Source organism: Vicia villosa, linkage group LG3 (assembly GCF_029867415.1).
Source record: "Vicia villosa cultivar HV-30 ecotype Madison, WI linkage group LG3, Vvil1.0, whole genome shotgun sequence".
Taxonomy (NCBI): Eukaryota; Viridiplantae; Streptophyta; class Magnoliopsida; order Fabales; family Fabaceae; genus Vicia; species Vicia villosa.
This window is the reverse complement of record NC_081182.1, coordinates 25,755,926-25,779,322: the sequence shown is the minus strand read 5'-3', so window position 1 is coordinate 25,779,322 and position 23,397 is coordinate 25,755,926. Positions and strand designations below refer to the sequence as shown.

General features: G+C 32.8%; 2 non-coding genes across 2 annotated transcripts; one reads left to right on the top strand and one right to left on the bottom strand.

The window, feature by feature from the left end:
- Positions 1-1,082: 1,082 nt before the first annotated feature.
- On the bottom strand, positions 1,083-1,190 carry LOC131593817 (small nucleolar RNA R71). The gene has a single exon (XR_009281196.1). It is a non-coding gene; the product is annotated as a small nucleolar RNA R71 (small nucleolar RNA).
- Positions 1,191-17,501: 16,311 nt separating this feature from the next.
- On the top strand, positions 17,502-17,609 carry LOC131593819 (small nucleolar RNA R71). The gene has a single exon (XR_009281198.1). It is a non-coding gene; the product is annotated as a small nucleolar RNA R71 (small nucleolar RNA).
- Positions 17,610-23,397: the final 5,788 nt, after the last annotated feature.

Genomic DNA, 23,397 nt, shown 5'->3' with positions numbered 1-23,397 from the left:
AGATAACCAACCTAATATATAATATTATATCTCAATTCTATATTATAATAATAACTTTAAATATGCAAAAAAAATTATATACGTTGATTATCATAAATCACTATAAAAGATTTAAAAAAATAATAAATTAATAGTCACCAATACAAAAATATAATATGATAATAGTTTTACAAAATTACAATTCTTATTTCTTTAAGTACACCAACCTATATGGCTTTTTTTAATGCTATAGATTATTTTCAAAATAGAAATATTGTCCCATATAGATTCAATTTATGAACATTGAGAGTATCAACGAATTGATGAGATCCATATTCTAACATTTTTTTCCTTCTATTAATTTAAGTCGAATCTACTTTATTTTACGCAATCCAAATCTTACTTTATTAGCCTTAGATAAACACCTTAAGGATAGAAAATGATAGATTGATGACCAGGTCTCTGTGGGTTCAACACTCTTTATATTACTCTGATACGATCCGTATACTTGTAAAAAGCACCGATTAAGTTTTTGGCGCGATTTTCGGGGACCAATTGCGTCAAATTTCAAAATCTTGTTGTTACACAGTCTAGACTAAGGCAACCCTTTCTTATGGTAGATGCGAAGATCTCGCAGTACCAGAGCTTTAGTAGATTCAATAGCTGTACCAGAAAGATACGTACGAGCACGAAACTTGCTCCGAAAAATTAAGAGAGCATTGGCAGAAGACCAAGATCGTAAGCGCCTTAAGGATTTTGCCTTGCCCTCCAATGAAGAACCTCATACTAGTATTGTGAATCCTACTATAACAATTCATAATTTTGAATTTAATCCCGTTTTGTTGTAAATCGTATAACAAAACAAATTCTCTGGCTTAGCTAAAGAGAACCCGAACCAACACTTGAAAGTGTTTGTACAACTGGCCGATACATTGAAATCAAATGGTGTTGCACCTGAGGCAATATGATTACATTTATTTCCTTTTCCGCTCAGAGATAGAGCTAGATCATGGTTAGTTTCCCTTCCAGACAATTCTATTACCACTTGGAATGACCTGAAGAAAGTATTCCTTGCTAGATACTTTCCACCAAGTAAGAATGTTGTCCTTATGAACCAAATAACTAGATTCATTCAACAAGATAATGAATCTCTTTCCGACACTTGGGGAAAGATACAAAGATTTACTAAGAGCATGCCCACACCATGGGTTGGAACAATGGTTAATATTTGATTTTTGTTACAAATCATTTTAATAATATTGTCTTTTTATATGAATAATAGGTATGATTTTTATTTTATTTTACACATCAATTGAATACTATAAATTATATTTTATTTGTTATTTTTAAATTATTATTATTATTATTATTATTATTATTATTATTATTTGTGATTGATATTATAATAATTATTAATTATCTCTATATATCCTTTTAAATTACATAATCATTTACGGAAAATATATAAAATTGCAAAATAAACTTTAGTGGTAAGTTATAATCGATTTAGTTGTAAGTTACTACACTTTGAATATTATTTTAAAAATTATGTAATAATAAAATATTTGATTTATATATTATAATTTATAAATAATATACATATTAAGAATAATCAGTTTATTTTATTTAATGGATGAGAAATATGCGGGTTAATCTAAAAAAAAATTATCATAAAAGTATATTTAAGAATCAAAATATCACTTAATATAAAAAAATTTATCATAAAAGTATATTTAAGAATCAAAATATCACTATTTAGTAAAAAAAATTAAGATCTAAAAAATTAATAAATTTTAGTATCATTAATGCTTATAAAATTGAAAAAAAATTCTTTAAAGTTTCATTTTAATTTTCAAAATCATTTTTTTCCTTTAATTTAATTATTAAAGTGAAAATAATTAATTTATTAAGATGATTAATCCATAATAAATAATAATTTTCAATAGCCCATGAAATAAACAGTCCATTAACCATGTCACAACATATCTCTTCCACTATAATAAACAAACAAAAAAATCATGAAAATTTGAATGGAGTTGCCTCCAATTGAGAAGGTCGCTTTCAGTAGAGGGACTGATCCTAGCCTGAGGGACGCGCTCTAGCCTGGGAGACTTGCCTCTAGCCGGAAAGCTCACCTCCAACTGAGGAACACGCCCTAAGCTAAGTGACTTTCCTCCAATCAAAGTAGTCGCCTCAACTTGGTGTGAGACCCTCAATTGAGAGTGACCTTCTCGAAAGGGTGTGTGCCCCCTTTGTTAGAGGGCGAGTCACCATTTTTTGCCAGATGTTTCCTAGGTAGCCAAACATTTGTGGAAGATTTCAAGTTTTACTAGATTAACCTCAAAGACGTCAAAGCATCTCTCAGTTATGAAAGCTTGAACACTTATTGGATAGGACATGGATATCATTAATGCAACTAATAATGGTTTTCTTAGAAAACCAATTTAGCCCCTTCTTCTTACATGTGTCCTCTATGTGTAAGAAATTTTCCACTCCTTGCGGCAACTACTCCCTTGAGTGAGTGTATTTTTTGTTCCATTGAACTTCTATAAAATAAGTTGATTCATTGCTCGAGGAAAATATTCCATTTTCCTTCCGATTCTCCGTTTTTGCCTCTTCGAAAAAAATACATAAGCCTAGGAAAAAATTTTGCAGGAGGAAAGCTAATGGTTTTGGCATTTGTTCTTTCTCCAACGACACAAACATTTCCATTCTCGCCTTTTCTCCTTCCTCTCACCTAAAGCTAATAGCTAGGAAGAACATCAAGGATATTCATGTTTGAGACATTGTATCCTTGTACTCCAACTCTGACATGATCATTAGGTTTTGTCGAGGCATTTGGATTTTCCAATACATGACGTGAAGAGGATGTGATCCTTGAACCTTGTTCATAAATAAAGAGAGTAAATATGAACACCACTGGCGAGTCATCTTCTCCCTATTTTTATTTTTATCTGCCTATTACCCATGAGTTAGGGCTTTTGATCATTTTTACCTCTTTTGTGGTAGACTTTATGACGGTTACGCCACACCTTCCCAGATTACTCCCAATGTATAAGGCAATGTAAGGTATTTTTAAATAATTTGTTGCAACCAGGGGGGACCTCCCATTGTTTGGGTGTTCTTATCTTTTTTTTAGCATATAGATTCCTCCCAACAGTGGATATATAACATTGTGTGGGCTATTAGGTAAACATCTGCTAGGACCCTATGTGAGCCCTTATGAAGATTGAAAATATAGGTTCGTGTGGATAAGGGGCCGAGGTGGCGCCTCCTTGGTGACCACGAGGGAGGTTGGCGTCCCTGAATTCCTTCAATCATGGATGTTGAATTCCCATCTTATCAAAAGGATAAATTCAAGCGTCCTTCCATATATTGAGCAAGATATGGTCTAGATTCTGAGTTGCTGCCATCCTCTAAGATCTTTCACTCTTATTACCCAGGACTATGAATATGGCAATGAGGTATAGAAGTACTTGGGTAAGCTATATGGTACGATAAAAACCTTTTGTCTTGATCCCCTGTCTGTAGTTTTATATATTAGTATCACCCGTCTTTGTTGTAGAGGACATGACTGGGATTTTGCTTGGCAAGAGGAGAGAGAGTTTGATTCGGATGGAAGCCACACAATAACTAATGTCCTTTCCCCATATTTCCCTAGATATTTAACTACTGCAGGTGACAAGTGTTAGAACAAGATTTGTTCTGATCAATATTCTTAGTTTTGATGATAACAAGGATATGAATTTTAGATGAGATAATGTGGTACTCTAATACATTGCAATTTCCCTTTCAGGAAATATATAAAGAGTATGCACAAATCAGCGCTTAGAAGCTTTGACTCAGAAGGTTCAGCATGCAACATCAGAACATGGTCTGGCAAGACATCAGAAGATGGTCAAAGCAGAATCAGAACATGGGTCTATGGAAGCATCAGAAGAACTTGAGTTCAGAAGCAGAAGCACTGAAGTTCTCATGGTATCACGCTCAGAAGCAATTCAAGGTCAGAAGACAAGAAGATGCTCTGCACCAAGCTGTTTGACTCTGATGATATTCAAACATTGTATACACAAACATCAGATCAGAAGCAAGTACAAGATGGCAGGCTACGTTGACTGACAAAAGGAACGTTAGAAGCTATTAAAGGCAACGTCAGTAGACACAGCATAAACAAGGCTCGAGGTAGTTGACAAAAGAGTGAAACATTAAATGCAATGCTGTACGAAATACGCAAAGCATTAAATGCTCCCAACGGTCATCTTCTCAAGTGCCTATAAATATGAAGTTCTGATGAGAAGCAAGGTTACCGATTCTGACGAATTCTGTGAATACAAACTTGCTGAAACGTTGTTCAAATCAAAGCTCACAAACTTCATCTTCATCAAAGCTCACTACATTGCTGTTGTAATATATTAGTGAGAATAAGCTTAAACTTTAAGAGAAATATCACTGTTGTGATTATAGCTTTTCAGAAGCATTGTAATAATCTTAGAATTGATTACATTAATTTGTAAGTAACTAGAGTGATCAAGTGTGATCAGGATACTCTAGGAAGTCTTAGCTTGTGTCTAAGCAGTTGTAACTAGAGTGATCACGTGGTGGTCAGGATACTCTAGAAAGTCTTAGCTTGTGTCTAAGCAATTGTTCATAGAGTGATCAGGTTGTGATCAGGATACTCTAGAAGACTTAGTCGTGGGCTAAGTGGAAAACCATTATAATCTGTTGAGATTAGTGGATTAAATCCTCAGGTGAGGTAAATCACTCCAAGGGGGTGGACTAGAGTAGTTTAGTTAACAACGAACCAGGATAAAAATAACTGTGCAATTTGTTTTTATCGTTCAAGTTTTTAAACTACACTTATTCAAACCCCCCCTTTCTAAGTGTTTTTCTATCCTTCAACAAGAAGTTGTGCGAGACATCTCGTATTGGTGAAGCTCGCCCTCCCAAGAATCTAAGGCAGGTCGAGGATCCTTTTGGACCATCAGGAAGCTGCTAAATAACAGAAGAGTGTGAGAATGCATGAGGTGGATATGCCTCTCATAGATATTCTCTATGGAATATTATTACTTTTGACATGGTGGAATTCTCCGAGTGCCACCTCTCCCTTTTGAAATTTTTCCAGGTGATTACCAATAACTTCTTAGCACATCTTCCGCTCATTTAGAGAACCTACTAGAGGACCAAGTGTTATAGTGTGTTCTATTACGGAAATATTATAGGGAGAAACATTCTTGTACTATTCGAGAATTACTGTCCAGGACGAACAATGTTATGAGAATCGTTCAAGAAGTTTAGGAGGCGATAGGGACACTGAGAGAAAATCAGGATACTTTGAAGATGCGCGCCTATGAAGTAGATACTACGACTCTTACTCAATTTAAAGATGTGAAGCATTGAAAGCAATATCTCATGGAAGCTCTTAGTTCCCTGGAAAGTTTGGAGGAGAAAGCCTCATTTCTCAAGGGTGTGTTTGTGGCTACCTTCACCCAACATTTTGAAAAGGAAAAAAATACAGGATACTTTATTTTATCCTAACCTGGACTTAAGCCAGATGGATCCATTTCAGGTGGTTTAAGATGGTTGACTGGTGGATGATGAGTAGCCCCTCACATTTTGATCCTTTTGTAATATCCTTTTTTGTAAATTTAAGTGGATCCCTACCTTTTGATTGTTAATATTATCTATGTATCCCTCTCCTATGCTTGTATTTTATTCTTGACTCATATTTGGGCTAAATGATTTATTGCAAGGGGAGCCAGGTCACTGATCACAAAAAGCAGTGGCCCTAGTTATCTATCAGGACTACTACATTACTAGTATACATTGCCTTCAAGAACCCCTCTTAGGGATCCAACATTTCGCCTTCATGTTGGTGATGGACCTCATGAGTGTACATTGTTTTAATGGCCTCCATGGGCGGAAAAGATCTCTCTTAGGTATCCAATGTTTTAATTTCCTCTAAGTGCGACAATAACCCCTCTTAGGGATCCAACATTTTGATCTTCTCTAAGGGAAATAAGGTTCCCTCTTAGGGATCCAACATTTTGATTACCTTTATAAGAGTCAAGGATCCCTCTTAGGAATCCAACATTTTGAACACCTATAAGGGCAACAAAGATCCCTAGTAGGGATACACCGTTTTGACTTCCTCCAATGGCGATAAGGATCCCTCTTATGGATCCATCATTTTGATCGCCTCTAACGGCAACAATGATCTCTCTTTGGGGTCTAGGTGTTTTATCATCTCTGATCAGTGCTTTCTGCAAGTATACGAATCATATCTGGGTAATATAAAGAGCGTTGAACCCATAGAGACCTAATCGTCAATCTATCGTTTTCTATCGTTGCAGTGTTTATCTAAGGCTAATAAAGTAAGATTTGGATTTTGTAAAATAAAGTAGATACAACTTAAGTTAACAACAGGAAAAAGCAATGTTGGAATATGGATCTCCTCAATTCGTTGATACTCTCGGTGTTCATAAATTGAATCTCTATGGGACAATATTTTCTATTTTGAAAAGAACTAATTGAACAGGACATGTCGCTTCCGCGTATTCAGATCCGAATTTTACCCTCTAAATTATAACATCCATTGTCACAGTGGATGACGCGTATTATGTTAAAGAAATAAATCCTTTTTAAGTAATTAGACCCTTAACTTGATTGAAAAGTAGTTTTGATTGGAATGTTTAACTTAAAAGGGTTCCAAGCTTTCGCTTGACTAATTGACAAAGTGCTTTCGTGGTTCTTATCAATTAATTAACAAGCAACTTTTGATCTTTTGTACCAGACGAATTTTGATCCTACTTGATATATGAGTGGTTCTACATCCATAGTAACCGCCTGAATTAAGTTTCATAAAAAAAGTTGTATTTAAAACCAAAATAGTCCCTAAGAGTTTCTCAAAGAATGACCATATAGAATACCGTTGAATCGACGGTCCTCACATTCCAACACATTAATTAGCTAGACATGGCTAGAACGTAAATAAAAGCAATTGATTCGATCATGTGATAAAAAGAATTAGACATGATAAAATACTTTAAACATGCAATTAAAGAAATGTAGAAGAATAATATGCGATAAAAGTAAAGAGAAGTTAAAATAAATAAAATGCGATTAAATAAACCTCTGTAGAGACTTGAATCTGATACAAGGAAGTAAATTGTGAACTTGAATGTGGAAAGTAAATTGATGGCAGAATTGAACTTCTTAGTAAATTGCTCCAAACTCATTTATAGACTCGATAACTTGATATGATAACTCTCCGGTGTGAAGATTTGATCGCTTACAAAATTCGACAGTATATGGATTTGGTCTAAAACCAAGCTTGGATGTTTTGAATGGTGGGAAAAGGGTGGTATTTATAGGTTTTCATAAACCCTAAAAATCACTAAAATGGCTAAGAGAAAATATAGGGGGAGAGTGAGTGACTTCTTGACTAAGAGAACCCATTTTCCAACCGTCAAGTCGCCTTAATTTGTGGCTAGCGCCATGCTCCCTAAGTGGCTAAGACAGGGTCTTTTGTCTGTTGGAACATGGATTGGTTGTGGCTACCTCCATGGTGAATGCCATGGTGGTCGCCACAAGTACAATGTGCTTTATTTCTCCCATTTTCGTCTATTTTGCTTCGTTTATCCGCGAACGACTTTCAATTTGTCAATTTCTTGAAACGTAAACAGAATACCAGCATAACAGTGGAAATATAAAATAAATAATCAATAAATATGCATAAATCGAGTCAAATATATGGTGTAATTTAGTATCATCAAACTCTCCCACACTTAAACCTTTTTTTGTCTTAAAGCAAACTGCTATCATAGAATCAAGATTAGTGAATAACATTTGCGTCCAAATACTCATTGTAGGCTATTTGTATCGACGGGTACTAATTACATACTATTGACATCGTAAGAACACATAATCACATATTTAGCGATCATAATCCTCTCTCCTATACAAACCAATTCGAAACATGTTTATTATGCCTAAGTCTAACTTACTCACCCTTTTTCCTCACCTTTTTCATCCTCGTGCAATCACATTAAGTCTGTTATCCATACATACTCATAGCAAGGTGACCGATTATTGACTATGAACTTTTTGCTCGGGGTTTTCTGGCACGTTAAGCGGTGTAAGTGTAACGCCCAGAAATTCGATTATTCGCTTAATTTAGACGTTTGGAGTGTTTATTGAAATTTTCGACTTTTGGGACGATTTAGTTGGTATTAGTTCGGGATAGCGGATCGACAATTAATCGAGATTTTTAATATTTTTAGTATTAGAAATATTATTAGAGTGTCGGGTATTATTTTGGGAATTTTCGGAACAAATAAAATTAGACCGTAAAATAAGAGTTAACGAGTAAATTGGGAGTTAAGAGTTTAAAAGGGAGGTTTAATAATTAAATTAGGTGGGCTGATCTGAACAAATATGCACGAGTGACTTGGCTGGCCCAAAGTAGTAATAGTGAGATGTACATTAGGTTTTGAAACAGTCAGTGCCATAACACCAACTTTAGAGGAGAGCAAATAGCAGAGGAAGAAACCGGTGCACGAGGGATTCCATAGTAGTGAACATGAGGAAGAGGAATTTTGGGGATTTTCGGTCGGGACGATTTAGAGCAACCTTCAACCCAAAGGTAAGGGTGAGATTCTTTCTCTATAAATAGGGACATGATGGATTGTATGTGGGTTTGGGGAATTTATTGTCTCTATGTTTCGATTGATTTTTTCTGCTACATATGAATAATTTGTAAGATTTATGTGTTGGGACGGGCGCCCTTTTGATCTCAGGAAGTCCCTTTTTTATGGGACGGTTGCTACACCTAGGGGACTAGGGTCCCAAAATTATATGTTATTTTTGTTTTGCCATGGAGATAATAAAGCTTACACTAGAAGTATTTTACTGGTAGAAAACAAGTAGTATGCATGTAGCATAAATATGAATATTTCTATTTCAATAGCAGTAGGTAGTATACTAATAGATATACTATATGATAATTTTAGTGATAATCCTAGTAATGATAATAAGTAGTATATTAATAATTAATTTTATATATTTTACTAAGTTAGTGCACAACTATAGTTAACTAATATATGTTTATAGTAGAGGTAATTTAACAGTAGGAAAATTATGGATTCACTAGTTAGCCGAGAACTTTATTATGAATTATCAATAGGATTAATTTAGTGGGAATGAGAAATGACTTATGTACTTAGTGGAAACCAAAAATGACATTTAGTAATAGTAGCAGAATGTGGAACTGTAGTCAATAGCTAATTTATATGATATTTAGTAGTAGTAGCAGATAGCAGTATAGTAGTATAACTGGTACGAGTGAATAGAATGGGAACAGAAGACAGTAATTAATAACAGACCCGGAAAATTAATTAACCGAGTATTATAAATTAGGCGAGTTCGGAAATGATTCGATATCCGTAATTTGCGATGTTTTGGCGATGTATTGACGTAATGGGTATATTGTACTATTGTGAATTTCGTGATGTTGCAGGAAATTAAAGAGATGAGTAATTATCAATATTGATTGATACGTTTTGGCGATGTAGGCGAATGCCTTATGCGACGTTGTTTTATGATTGATTGTGGTTGTTGCTTGTCATAGTGTCTCATGAATTGCATGTTGTAGCGACGGCCTGGATTAGCAAAACAGCAACGAAGGCTTATGCCTGTTTTTTATGCCTCTATTATCTGGCAATTGGCGACGGGGGCTGAAGCCCTGGGTACCACAAGCATAATGCATTATTCGTGTCTCATTCATTTGTTTTATTGTGACGTTGTGCGTGATTATGTGATTTTGATTTGAATTGGTTGATTGGAATTGAAACTCGATATATATATATATATATATATATATATATATATATATATATATATATATATATATATATATATATATATATATATATATTATGACTTGAACCGTAATATACTTTTTAGGGTTAAATATGTTTTTGGTCCCTATAAATAACCCAAAATCTTGTTTTTGGTCCCTATATTTATAGGGACCAAAAACATATTTAACCCTACTTTTTATCATGACTTTATTTATATTGTTTGATATCTCACCCTTTCTTTTGTTTCGTCGTTACCTTTATACTGGTAACGTGCAGGTGATAGCTTGATGAAGATTTAGACGCTGTGAGTTGAGTCGGTGGTCGCTCTGATACGTAGCACTCGGGGGATAAACGATTGTTTTAATTATTGTTGTTTTAATTGCTGAATTTTATTTGGTTTTGGTTTAATTTGTAACTTTAAGTTACCGTGCAAAGATGTTACAACTTGATTTAAATATTTATGAAGTTTGATGATTCCGCTGCGAGTTAAACATTTAATTTGAAACAAAGGGATTTTTGAATAATGATTTAATTGTCCGTTTTAAGTTTACGTGCTATGTATCTATATGAAGGAAAATAAGCCGTAATTGTTTTTGAATGACGAATATGTGATACCTCAAATGAACGTGTTTGGAATTTATACTCTAATTTTTCCGTATAATTTATCGGGTAGATTTGGGATGTTACAATAAGCCTTTTGCTTACCCTATCGTAGTTACGGAGGATCAAATCGTAATCCGCCCTACCAAGTTCAGTACCACAATCCTCTGAACCAACTAACAACGGGTTTTTGTCTAATTTTTGTAGGTTTCACAACCGTTGGGCTCATTTACCTGTTTTCAATTTATCATAGTAATAAAAAATTTAGGATCATTCACTTATATTTATCGGCTTCCTTGCATAGAGTATGCTTAAGCCGGAGCTAACTGCAAGTAAAACTACTTAAATGTGACTGAGGGGTAAGAATTTTAGGCTAAAACATAATAAGTATTCAAATCAATCTTCATATTCGGGATACTTATGGTGTTAACAAGATACCGATTTTACGAAATTTCCCAAATCTCTGCAATGTATACGATTTTCAAAAATTTTGGTATGGCTCAAGAAAGTGGAAAATGCCAATAAACAACATAAACTTCACATGTAAAGACTTGATAATACATGCAATGACTTAATAAAAACATAATGCAATAAAATGAATACTAAGAAACAATAAATCTAACTAGAAAACAGGAAATCTAACTAGAAAACAAATAAAATAAAGTTGAACTCCCACACTTAAACTAAAAATTGTCCCCAATGTTCGATATAAGGTGAAATAGGAAGGGTGGAACCTGGTGTATAGTCACGATCGGGGGCCATGACAGCCTCCTCAAAGAATAAATCTCCTGGTAAAGATGGTTTATTTCCTCATTTAGTCTGTCGATGTGTTCTCTTTGGTCACGGCAGAGTACCGTGATATCTCTTCTTAAAGCATAGAGTTCATAATCAACATTCTAAGGACCAGTAGTATCTAAAAATGATGGTGATGGAGGTGCATGCAGATAAGAATGGACATTTTTCATCTAGGTTCTCTAATTGGTACTGCCAATTACTTTGGAATTGGACGTTTGTAAACTCGTCGTTCGGTAAGGTGAAAAGATGGACTACCTCATAATAAAGAAGAATTTTAAATTGGTCAGGTCTGTCATGCCTTACTAAACTATAGTTTAGGCAGTGGTGAATTTTAAACAGGTCGTACCCAAAGGTAGGGGTCAACTGAGTTAGACGGTTTTGTAGGCCTATTGCTACAGCAATGTGGGTAACAAGTCCTGTCCACCTACATATTTTCCACAAGTTCATGGGAAACCTTATTCAGATTTGTCAATAGGAAGGTTGCAGAGTTTACAAGATGATTCTGGAAAAAACTTAAGATGAAAAACATCTCTTTTTTTCTCACATTAGTCGGGTTTGGCGCTTTTTCGAAGAATGTTTGAGTAGTAGCCATATGAAAGTACCGAATGACAGGGTTATGGATGAGAGTGTTATCCATAGCCTCATGGTCAAAATGTACATCTTCAGTGATCTTTCCCCATAAATTCTCTAACACGACCCGCATATCATCCGACACTTCAGAGTAAGCTTATGGGCTATGTTGAAAAGCAAGGGATCTGGCTAATTCTCGACTTGTAAGACGGTAATCTCAGCCAAAAAGTCTAAAAATGGCCAAACCTCTATCTTGTTTGAGTCCCATGTGGGGTCGGAAATGGAATGAACTTAAGAAATCTAGTGTGAGGTTTGTGTAGGTTGGGTGTTTTGCAACTGAAAAGCTATCCCAACTCATCTCGCTAAACATAAAAAGGACGCTATCAATGAGTCCCAGGGAGTACAAGGTAGGAAAATCTGGGTATCAGGTAGGTGAGATGGTTTTTGCTGCTAGGATATCAAAGCGCTTTCTATGGTCTTCGTTTTTGAAAATGATATTTATTTCACCAAGTGTCTGCATCCTCAAATAAGGTTAGTGGTAAAATCTGGCTAAGTGGGAATGTAGTGGCCCTGAAAATAAAAACACACACAAGTTAGATTTTTATTATTGAAAAATAGGAAATAAAATAAAGCGAAAGGAAAATTGTGGGTTTCCTCCCACACAACGCTTTGTTTAACTTCGGTAGCTCGACGGTTATATAAGCCTCAAAATTAAGTTGTATGTGTAGCAAGCGGAGGCTTTGACAAGATGTGGCGATGATAGTACGTTGTATTATCGTCGCTAGTGTAATGTTTGAGTCTTTGCCCATTTATAATAAAAGGAGTTGATGTTTGGCTTTGAATCTTCACAACGCCAATATATGACTCTAGTAACTTTGAATGGCCTGGTCCATCTGGAGCATAATTTACCAAGAAAGAGGCACAATCTAGAGTTGAAAAGGAGTATTAATTCCCCTACATTGTATTCTTTCTGCATAAAAAAAAAAATTGTGTAAACCATTTAGACAGCACATAATTTTTTTAAAATGTAATTAAAATAATATATATTTTTATATTTTTGTTGAAAAGTAATTTTAAATGTATTTATTTCATTTTTTAATATTTATATATTATCATCAATATAGTTATTAGTTACAATTTCAGTATTCATTAAAATAAAAATTAAATGAAATAAAATAAAATATAAAAAGTAAGAATTAAAGTTAAGATATTGGAGAGTTTTAGACAATTGAATAAAAGTTTTATGAGATATAAAACCAAATATTTTATTATGAGAAAAAATAAACACTTTTATTTCATTTTATTAAATGAATAAGTTATTTTTTAAAGGGATAATAGCAATTTTGCCCCCCTGTCATATGGGCGAGGTTTGGAAAACGCCCCTGTAAAAAAAAAAGTTTGGATTCGCCCCCTAACATATGAAGATTCCCCTGTTTTGCCCCTTCAAGAAATTTAATCATCAAAATTAATGACGTGGCAACCATTTTTTTTATTTTTTAAAATTATTTTTAATGACGTGGTAGACTTAGTTGGAATTTTTTATTATTTTATATAATTTTTAATGACGTGGCAGACTTAGTTGGAGCTTTTTATTTTTTAAAATTATTTTTAATGACGTGGCAGGCTTAGTTAGAGTTTTTATTTATTTTTTACTTATTTTAATTCCATGTGGCATGTTTTATTATTATTTAATTGTTTGTTTGTTAAAATGTCAAATATTAAAATTAAAATTTTGTCTTCCATGGGTATTGAACCCATAACCTAGTAATGACAAGGGGGCACCACCAACCACTAGGCTATTTTGTTTTAATCTTGCATTAAAGTATATATATATTATAATAATTTCTGAAAACATGTTTATTAAGTATTTATTTAGGTCCTTATGTTTTAATATTATTGTTAATCAATGGTAATGTTTTATTAATCAATATATTAACGTTAATATATTTATTTAGGTTATGAATTTTTAATATATGTTTTATTATTATTATTATTATTAACTAATAATATTTTATTAACTAATATATTAACATTAATATATTACATGAATTGCATATTTACCGTTAATATTTAAAATATTGTACATAAATATTTAAAAATATTAAATATCATTGATATTTAAAAACGTTAATATTTAAATAACTTTAAATATTTAAATTATTAATTAAAAATAACGTTAATAAATTAGTTTAAAAGCGACATTATTTTTTTAAAACATAGCCTATGAAACATGACTAACAGTATATTTTAAAACATAGCTTATAAAATATAACTAAATTAATTTGGTTCAGTATTTTTTAAATTAGTTTATAAAACATGACTAATTTAAATTTGTTTATGTAATTAAAAATAAACCAAATTAAAATAATTTAAATTAAAACTAAATTAATTTATATTTTATAATTTAATTAATTTTAACAATAAAATAAATATTAATTATAACAGTATTAATTAATAATAATGTTAACTAATATTAACTAATAACTATAATATAATTATTATATTTTAACTGATATATTTTAAAATATAATTAACTAATATATTAACTAATTTATTAAAAAATATTTTAGTAGTTAAATATATTAACGTTAATATTTTACAAAAGTAAAATAGAACAACAAAAGTAACTAATATTTGACAAAAGTAAAGTAGATAAATACAACTTAATGTAAGTATATAACAAGAAAAGTAAAATGGCCTAGTGGTTGGTGGTGCCGCAAAACAGGGGAATCTTCATATGTTAGGGGGTGAATCCAAACTTTTTTTTTTACTGGGGCGTTTTTCAAACCTCGCCCATATGGTAGGGGGCAAAATAGCTATTATCCCTTTTTTAAACATAGAAATTTGTAAAATAGATGAAAAAAAAGAGGAAAATAGAAAAAATAGAATTAGATTATAGCAAGAATTAGTTTAAAATTATCTACTTTATCGTAAAAATTGATTACTCAAATTATCTACCTTATGTGACCAGGAAATGGAACTTCTCCTAGTTTTACAAAAGGTTAACTTGGGCACATCTTTCTAGAATTTTCTCTAAGTTGGCAAGGCAGTTCTTAAAATTGGATCTGCTGACTAAGAAGTCGTCCATGAAAACTTCCATGGTTTCAACGAGGAAATTTGCACAGATTTCCATCATGCATCGTTGGAAAGTTACACGAGCGTTACATAGTCCCAAAGGCATTCATCGATAGGCAAATGTTCCATAAGGACACGTGAAGGTTGTTTTCTCTTGGTCATCCAGGTGAATAGAGATTTGGAAGAATCCTGAGTAGCCATATAAGTATCATAAATAAGAGTTCCTAGCCAAACGTTCAAGCATTTGATCAATGAATGTAAGGGGAAATGGTTCTTTCTTGTCACTTTATTTAGCTTTCTATTATTTTTGCACATTCTCCATCCGCTTTCTACACATGTCCCTACTGATTATCCTTTTGTATTTTGTATGACTATGAATCCTCCCTTTTTAGGTACAACGTGTATAGGACTAACCCATTTACCATCAGAGATTTGGTATATTATTCCAGCTTCAAGTAGTTTTAACCCGTCTCTCTTTACTATATCACTCATGATAGGTTTATCCTTCGTTGGTGTTCTCCAGAGGCTTTGGAATCGTCTTCTAACATAATTCGGTGCATACATATAGATGGGCTTATTCCTTTTAGTTCAGAGATACTATAGCCTAAGGTTGTAGGATACTTTCGTAAGACATCTAAAAGTTGATTTGTTTTGTCCCTATTTAGGTTTGCACTAACTATCACAGGACGATTCAGTTCTGCATTAAGAAATTTGTATCTCAGATTCTTAGGTAAGTCCTTTAATTCCACTGAGGGTTTCTTAGGTCTAGGCATGTGATCAGGGTGAGGAACAAACATTTATGAAGGTTATCATCAATATAAGGTGTGTATGCTTTAATCCCATCATCTTCCATTATCGGGGTTGAAGGAAGTTTAATTGTTTTGGTAGGTGTTTCTGTATCCCATTCTCTTATGCATTCATCGATGATATTGATGGTGCAACACGAGTCATCTATAGATGGTGCTCTTAGAAATTTGGATAGGAAAAATTCGACTTCCTCACCACCTACTTTGAATGTCATTTTTCATCTCTTGACATCAATCATGGCTGCATCGGCTGATAAGAAGAGTCTACCTAAGAGGGTAGGGATGTCGTTGTCTTCTTTAATATCCATAACTACAAAGTCTGTTGGGATATTAAGTTGACCAATCCTAATTGGAATATCTTCAAGTATACCTATGAGGTATTTGAATGACCGGTCGGCCAGTAGGAGAGACATCCTAGTTGGTTGCATATCTCCTAGTTCTAACCTATTACGCAAAACTAAAGGCATCAAACACACATTTTCTCCTTAATCAAGGAGTGCGTTATCAATAACATGATTTTCAGAATACATGGTATAGAAAAAATTCCAGGGTCTTTCTATTTTTTTACTAATCTGTTCTCAGTAATTGCATTGTATTCTAAGGGTTTAGGATCATCAAGCTTGCGCTTGTTTGTTAATATGTCCTTCAAGAAATTAGCATATGATTGTATTTGTGTAATGGATTCAGTGAAGGGTATTTCAACGTGCAAATTTTCAATCACCTTCACAAACTTCTTATATTGGTTATATTGCTTGGTTTTCTTAAGACTTTGAGGATAAGGAATAGGGGTTTATCAGCGGGGATGGTACATATGCTTGATCATTCGCCTTTTCTTTGTATTTAGTCCCTTCTTCTCTTTGTTTCTCTGGTTCTACAAGTTTCTCTACTACTTGTTCTCCACTTGCAGTTACAACTGGTTCGTTGGGTGGCTCTGGCTTATTGTTATTCAACCTAGGGTTTATAGGGCCATCGTAAGCGGTTTCGCCTCATAATGCAATAACGTTAGCATGGATTTTAGGGTTTGGTTATGGTTGTCTAGGGAATGATCCTCCAGGTTTGGCCTGGGCAGCTTGTTGTTGTGCTACTTAGAAAATTTGGGTTTCCAACATCTTGTTGTAGGTTACCATAGAATCGACTTTGTTTCCTAATTGGGTGATCAACTCATGTACGTGAACGTTTTGATTCATGAATTCTTTATTCTACTGAGTTTGAGTGGTAACGAAATTTTCCACTATTATTTCTAGATTGGACTTTTGAGGTGCAGCTTGGTTAGGTTGAGTGTGTCTTTGGTTTTGGTGCCCTTGTGGTCTCTAAGGTGCAGTGTTTTGAGTAAACTTAGAGTTATTGTTCTTGTAAGAGAAGTTTAGAAGATTTCTCCATCCTGGGTTATCTGTGTTTGAATAGAGGTTTCCTTGGGCATAGTAGACCCGATCTATGATAAGTTCTGCTACAAGGCTACAATCGGCAGTGATATGTCCAGGTGTTCCACAAATTTCGAATCCGGGCCGAATGGCAGCTATGGTAGTTATAGGGTTAATAACTAAACTTTCGACTCTTTGAACTAGGGCATCCATTTTTGCGTTCATACGGTCTAGAGTCTAGACCATTAACTTCGTATATGCCTCCTTTCGTTTCTTTCTTCTCTACTGATGCTCGCTCAGCTCCCCATTGGTAATGGTTTTGTGCCATGTCCTCTATGAGAGCACATGCCTAGGGGTATGGTTTATTCATCAGTGCACCGCCAGCGGCAGCATCTATGGTCATTTTAGTGTTATAGAGAAGTCTGTTATAAAAGGTATGGATGATTAACCATTGTTCCAACCCATGGTGTGGGCATGCTCTTAGTAAGTCTTTGTATCTTTCCCCAAGTGTCGTAAAGAGATTCATTATCTTGTTGAATGAATCTAGTTATTTGGTTCATAAGGACAACATTCTTACTTGGTGGAAAGTATCTAGCAAGGAATACTTTCTTCAGGTCATTCCAAGTGGTAATAGAATTGTCTGGAAGGAAAACTAACCATGATCTAGCTCTATCTCTGAGCGGAAAAGGAAATAAAAGTAATCATATTGCCTCAGGTGCAACACCATTAAATTTCAATGTATCGGCCAGTTGTACAAACACTTTCAAGTGTTGGTTCGGGTTCTCTTTCGCTAAGCCAGAGAATTTGTTTTGTTATACGATTTACATCAAAACGGGATTAAATTCAAAATTATGAATTGTTATAGTAGGATTCACAATACTAGTATGAGGTTCTTCATTGGAGGGCAAGGCAAAATCCTTAAGGCGCTTACGATCTTGGTCTTCTGCCATTGCTCTCTTAATTTTTCGGAGCAAGTTTCGTGCTCGTACGTATCTTTCTGGTTCAGCTATTGAATCTACTAAAGCTCTGGTACTGCGAGATCTTCGCATCTACCATAAGAAAGGGTTGCCTTAGTCTAGACTGTGTAACAACAGGATTTTGAAATTTGACGCAATTGGTCCCCGAAAATCGCGCCAAAAACTTAATCGGTGCTTTTTACAAGTATACGGATCGTATCAGAGTAATATAAAGAGTGTTGAACCCACAGAGACCTGGTCATCAATCTATCATTTTCTATCCTTAAGGTGTTTATCTAAGGCTAATAAAGTAAGATTTGGATTGCGTAAAATAAAGTAGATTCGACTTAAATTAATAGAAGGAAAAAAATGTTAGAATATGGATCTCATCAATTTGTTGATACTCTCAATGTTCATAAATTGAATCTATATGGGACAATATTTCTATTTTGAAAATAATCTATAGCATTAAAAAAAGCCATATAGGTTGGTGTACTTAAAGAAATAAGAATTGTAATTTTGTAAAACTATTATCATATTATATTTTTGTATTGGTGACTATTAATTTATTATTTTTTTAAATCTTTTATAGTGATTTATGATAATCAACGTATATAATTTTTTTTGCATATTTAAAGTTATTATTATAATATAGAATTGAGATATAATATTATATAGTAGGTTGATTATCTGAAATAGAATGTTAAATATTAGAATGGATCTTAATATTATATTTAGGCATTCAAGGATCAAGAGAGATTTAGATGTTGCAAATACTAGATGGATTCAATCTATCTAAATATATTTGATAATAGTGTTAATTTTATATTTTATCATTTGTGATTTATTTTTATGATTTAATATAGTTATTTTTTGAAAAATATGAAGTAAATTAAGAAGGTTTGAATTTAATAGAAAACAAAAAATGATTTAAACTAAAAAATAGTTAACAATTAGTATTTTAATAATTGAAATAAAAATTAATTATGAATATATTTTGGTATAAATGAATTATTAAGAGAGTGTACTGTAAATATATAATTGTGACATTAGAGTAATAATAATTGTAATTTCCTGTTTGAAAAAAAACAAGAGCAGCCCAAATAATGAGAGAGAGCCCACGATCCAGAAAGACAAAGCAAAAGAGCTAACAGTTAAACGACGTCGTGTTTAGGAATGAATTCAAAAACGGAAAAAAAAACGCTAAACGATGTCGTTTTGACGCAAAACACAAATAAAATGAAAAAATTCGCCGTTGCCGGGGATCGAACCCGGGTCACCCGCGTGACAGGCGTGAATACTTACCACTATACTACAACGACTCAGTTGTTTATTTTTTGTATCGTTTGTTATTAATATATTTTATGCAAACCATCATCATCAAGATAACACTTTTGTGGCTCTGGCTAAGTTCCCTTACATTATCTCATTCTCATCCGTCTGTTTATTGTTTCATTTCATACTGTTACCTTCAAAATAATCTCCAATTAATGAATACTCACTACTATATCACTACTACCACCACTACATCATTATGCATTCCAACTAACAACATTCTTCCACCCAATTTTACATCCAAATTCAACAATTACTCTAAGTTCTAACATAAACTCCTTATAATAATCTATTATTTTTTTAATAAAATAGCACCAACACTACTATAAATAAATCTTATTAGTCACCAAAAAATTCATTAAACAAAAAGAATATAATCTATTTGAATTTAAATAATTAAACAACGCACTAAAAAAAACTAATAAAATTATAATCTCATTATTAATTACAAAGTATCAAAGTTACAAAATATGCATGTCATAGATTTTTTTTTATAATAAAATTCAAATCTTCAAAAAACTTCCAACTAAAATAAATAAACAACTAACATTAATATTAATATTTAGCGAATCAAATATTGCACCTGTTAAAAATTTAATAATGTATACAATAAATAATTGAACTTTTAAAATACTCCCCGAAGCTCACCTAATGGATCAGGGTGCCTGCGCAATTGAAATTTTTGGTAAAGGCAAAATATGTTAACACCGATGTCTTTACAACATCTGTCTTCAAACTGAATAGATTCATCAGACTCAAAATTGATACTTAATTAAGATTGCAGAATGATAAACAACACAAAGAATTGTTAACAAATTTCAGTGCAACAACACCTAATCTGGAGGCTACCAAGCTAGGAAGGAAATCTCCACTACTGATTGTATCAATTCAAAGCTAAACAGTCTAAGTTTACAACTTCTCACTTAATCACTATCATGTGCAACTTTTACCTAGAAATCAACATCTAGATATGAGAAATCATCATCCCACTTCCTAAATCACCTCAGTGATATCTAACAGTCTCAATCCCAGTGACTATATCAAGAAAAATCTAACAAGAAGAGTGTTCTTCCAAAATAAAACTCAACTCTCTTGCTTTAAAGCTTCAAGAGTGAGAACAATACTCAAATCATAACATAAAGACTTCTATGTGAGAATATTTTGTCTACCACAAGTATTAGAAGATAAAAGGGTGACATAAAACTACACAAAAGACTCTCAAACTTGCAACTCTAAGCCTCCCCTAATTTAAAAAATATAAAAGTTCAGATTACATTAGGTCAGGACTTCTCTTTAAATACACCTCTGTTGTCCATGGGCTTCGAAATCTGCATTCAGATATTTCTTGATCCAAAAGCTGAGTGATGCACCAATTGTGCAGATAAATCTCCTTAAATCTTGGAACACAAATATCAAGTTTCCTAAACTGTCTTATCATCTAATTTTGACAACTTGTATACAGCTGGAGATATAAAACTTGTTCCGTATTAAATCTTCTTGACCTGTAAAAAATACTGAGATATATCCAATGACGCTTGAAAAAATTTTCTATGATGGATTGCTAGAGTAGAGAACTATTTGGGTTCAAGGTTTATTTTCTTAAATATTTATTTGAGCCGAAAATCATATATTTGAAAATTTGATTTTAATTTTCTTAATTTTTTTCATCAGAAACAAAATGCATGCAAGATCCGATAGAATAATCTCGCACCCAACGTTTGATCTTCCCCAAAATTCAATAGATCGAAGATCTAAAATCTAAATCCTTAGGGAATTTGATTTTTATCTAGATCTCTAGGTAATTTAATTTTAATTTTGATTTTAATATCATGTGTAAACAATGTAATATTTTGGGTAAAGTAAATAATCTTCCCATGTATTGTCAAGTGTTTGAAAGGGATAGTAAGATCATCCTGGGATATTGCATTATATTTTTATCAAGTCATTGCATGTATTGTCAAGTCTTTAAAAGGGATAGTAAGATCATCCTGGGATATTGCATTATATTTTTATAAAGTCATTGCATGTATTGTCAAGTCTTTACATGTGTATTTTATGTTGTTTATTGACATTCTCCATTTTTTTGAGCCATACCATATTTTTTGAAAATCGTATACATTGCAGAGATTTGGAAAACTTCGTAAAATTGGTACCATGTTAACACAATATTCTCCTGAATACGAAGATTGATTTGAATACTTATTATGTTTTAGCCTTAAATTCTTATCCCCTTAGTCACACTTAAGTAGTTTTACTTGCAGTCAGCTCCGACTTAAGCATACTTTACGTAAGGAAGCCGATGAATATAAGTGAATGATCCTAAATTTTTATTTATTATGATAAATTTAAAATAGGTAAATGAGCCCATAAGTTGGGTGACCTTCACAGGGTCACTTAACCCAACGGTTGTGAAATCTGCAAAAATTATAGAGAAACTCGTTGTTATTTACGCTGGTTCAGTGGTTTCTGGTACTGAACTTGGTAGGGTGGATTACAGTCTGATCTCCCGTAACTACGATAGAGTAAGCAAAAGGGTTACACCGTTTAAAGTGCCAGAACCCCGAGCAAAAAGTTCATAGTCACTAACCGGTCGCCTTGCTATGAGTATGTACGAATAACAAACTTAATATGATTGCATGAGGATGAAAAAGGTGAGGAAAAGGGGTGAGAAAGTTAGACTTAGACATAATAAACATGATTCAAATTGGTTTGTATAAGAGAGAGGCTTATGATCGCTAAATATGCGATTATGTGTTCTCACGATGTCAATAGTATATAAGTAGTGCGTGTCAATACAAATAGCCTACAATGAGTATCCGCATGCAAATGTTGTTCACTAATCTGGATTCTATGATAGCAACTTGCTTTAGGACAAAAAAAGGTTTAAGTGTAGGAGAGTTGGATGACACTAAATTACACCATATATTTGACTCAATTTATGCATGTTTATTGATCATTCATTTTATATTTCCACTGTTATGTTGGTATTCTATTTATGTTTCAGGAAATTTACAAATTAAAAGTCGATCGCAGAGAAACGAAGAAAAACATACAAAAATGAGAGAAATAAATTTCATTGTACTCGTGGCGACCACCATGGCGTTCACCATGGAGGTAGCCACGACCAACCCACGTTCTCAGATCTAGCCCTTCTGTTTGAGCCTTCATTGGTGTTTCTTATTTTCATGTAAATATTCTTTGCTAATTTGTAAATATTGGCATCAAGAAGAGAAATTTGTATCAAATGTTTTACTTTTGAGTTGAATCATAATCAAATCGTTCAAAGACAAATAACCTGTTAGTTACCTTATTTTGTAAAGAGTCTGTTCGCCGTAAAACAATATAGGAAAATGAATGTCTTGCATAGAAGACATTGAATTGAACATTTAATTATAGAGTAAATATCACAAGAATTTTTGGAAGAGCTACTAATAGATGATAAATAAGCTATTCACAACACTTAATTCTCTCAAAGTCAATTTTATTCTTATGAGTTTAGCAAGTAACAATTGTCCCGTCCGTCGTAAATTATATAGTGCAAGATTGCAGCTGTATACATACAGTTAACAATGCATGCATCAGAAAGGTTTATAAGTGTCAAGCACACTTTTAGTAGCACCCTAAGTATTGTATCCCTGCTCTAGTAAAAATTAAAAACTACTTATAGAATTGAAAAATATATTTTTAGATGTATTTCATTCACATTCGTTTTTCAGTCAAATCTTAAGATTGTGTTAAAAGAAAATTACGAAGTATAATTGTCACATAATTCTTTCATATTTCTTGGAAGTAAATTGTGTTGTAGACTTTTTTTATTAATAATGGCAAACGTGTTTATTATTTTTTTAAAAAAAATATTTTCAATCACAAATATTCGTCATTTTTATGTATATGTAAATATTTTGTCTCATTTTTTTTTAATATCCATGAATAAAAAATTTATCTTATAAATTTATTTATATTAATCAGTAACAAATATTTATTTTATAGTATTTATGTATCAATAATAAATATGTATTATGTAATTTTTTATATTTATCAATAATCAATATATGTATTATAT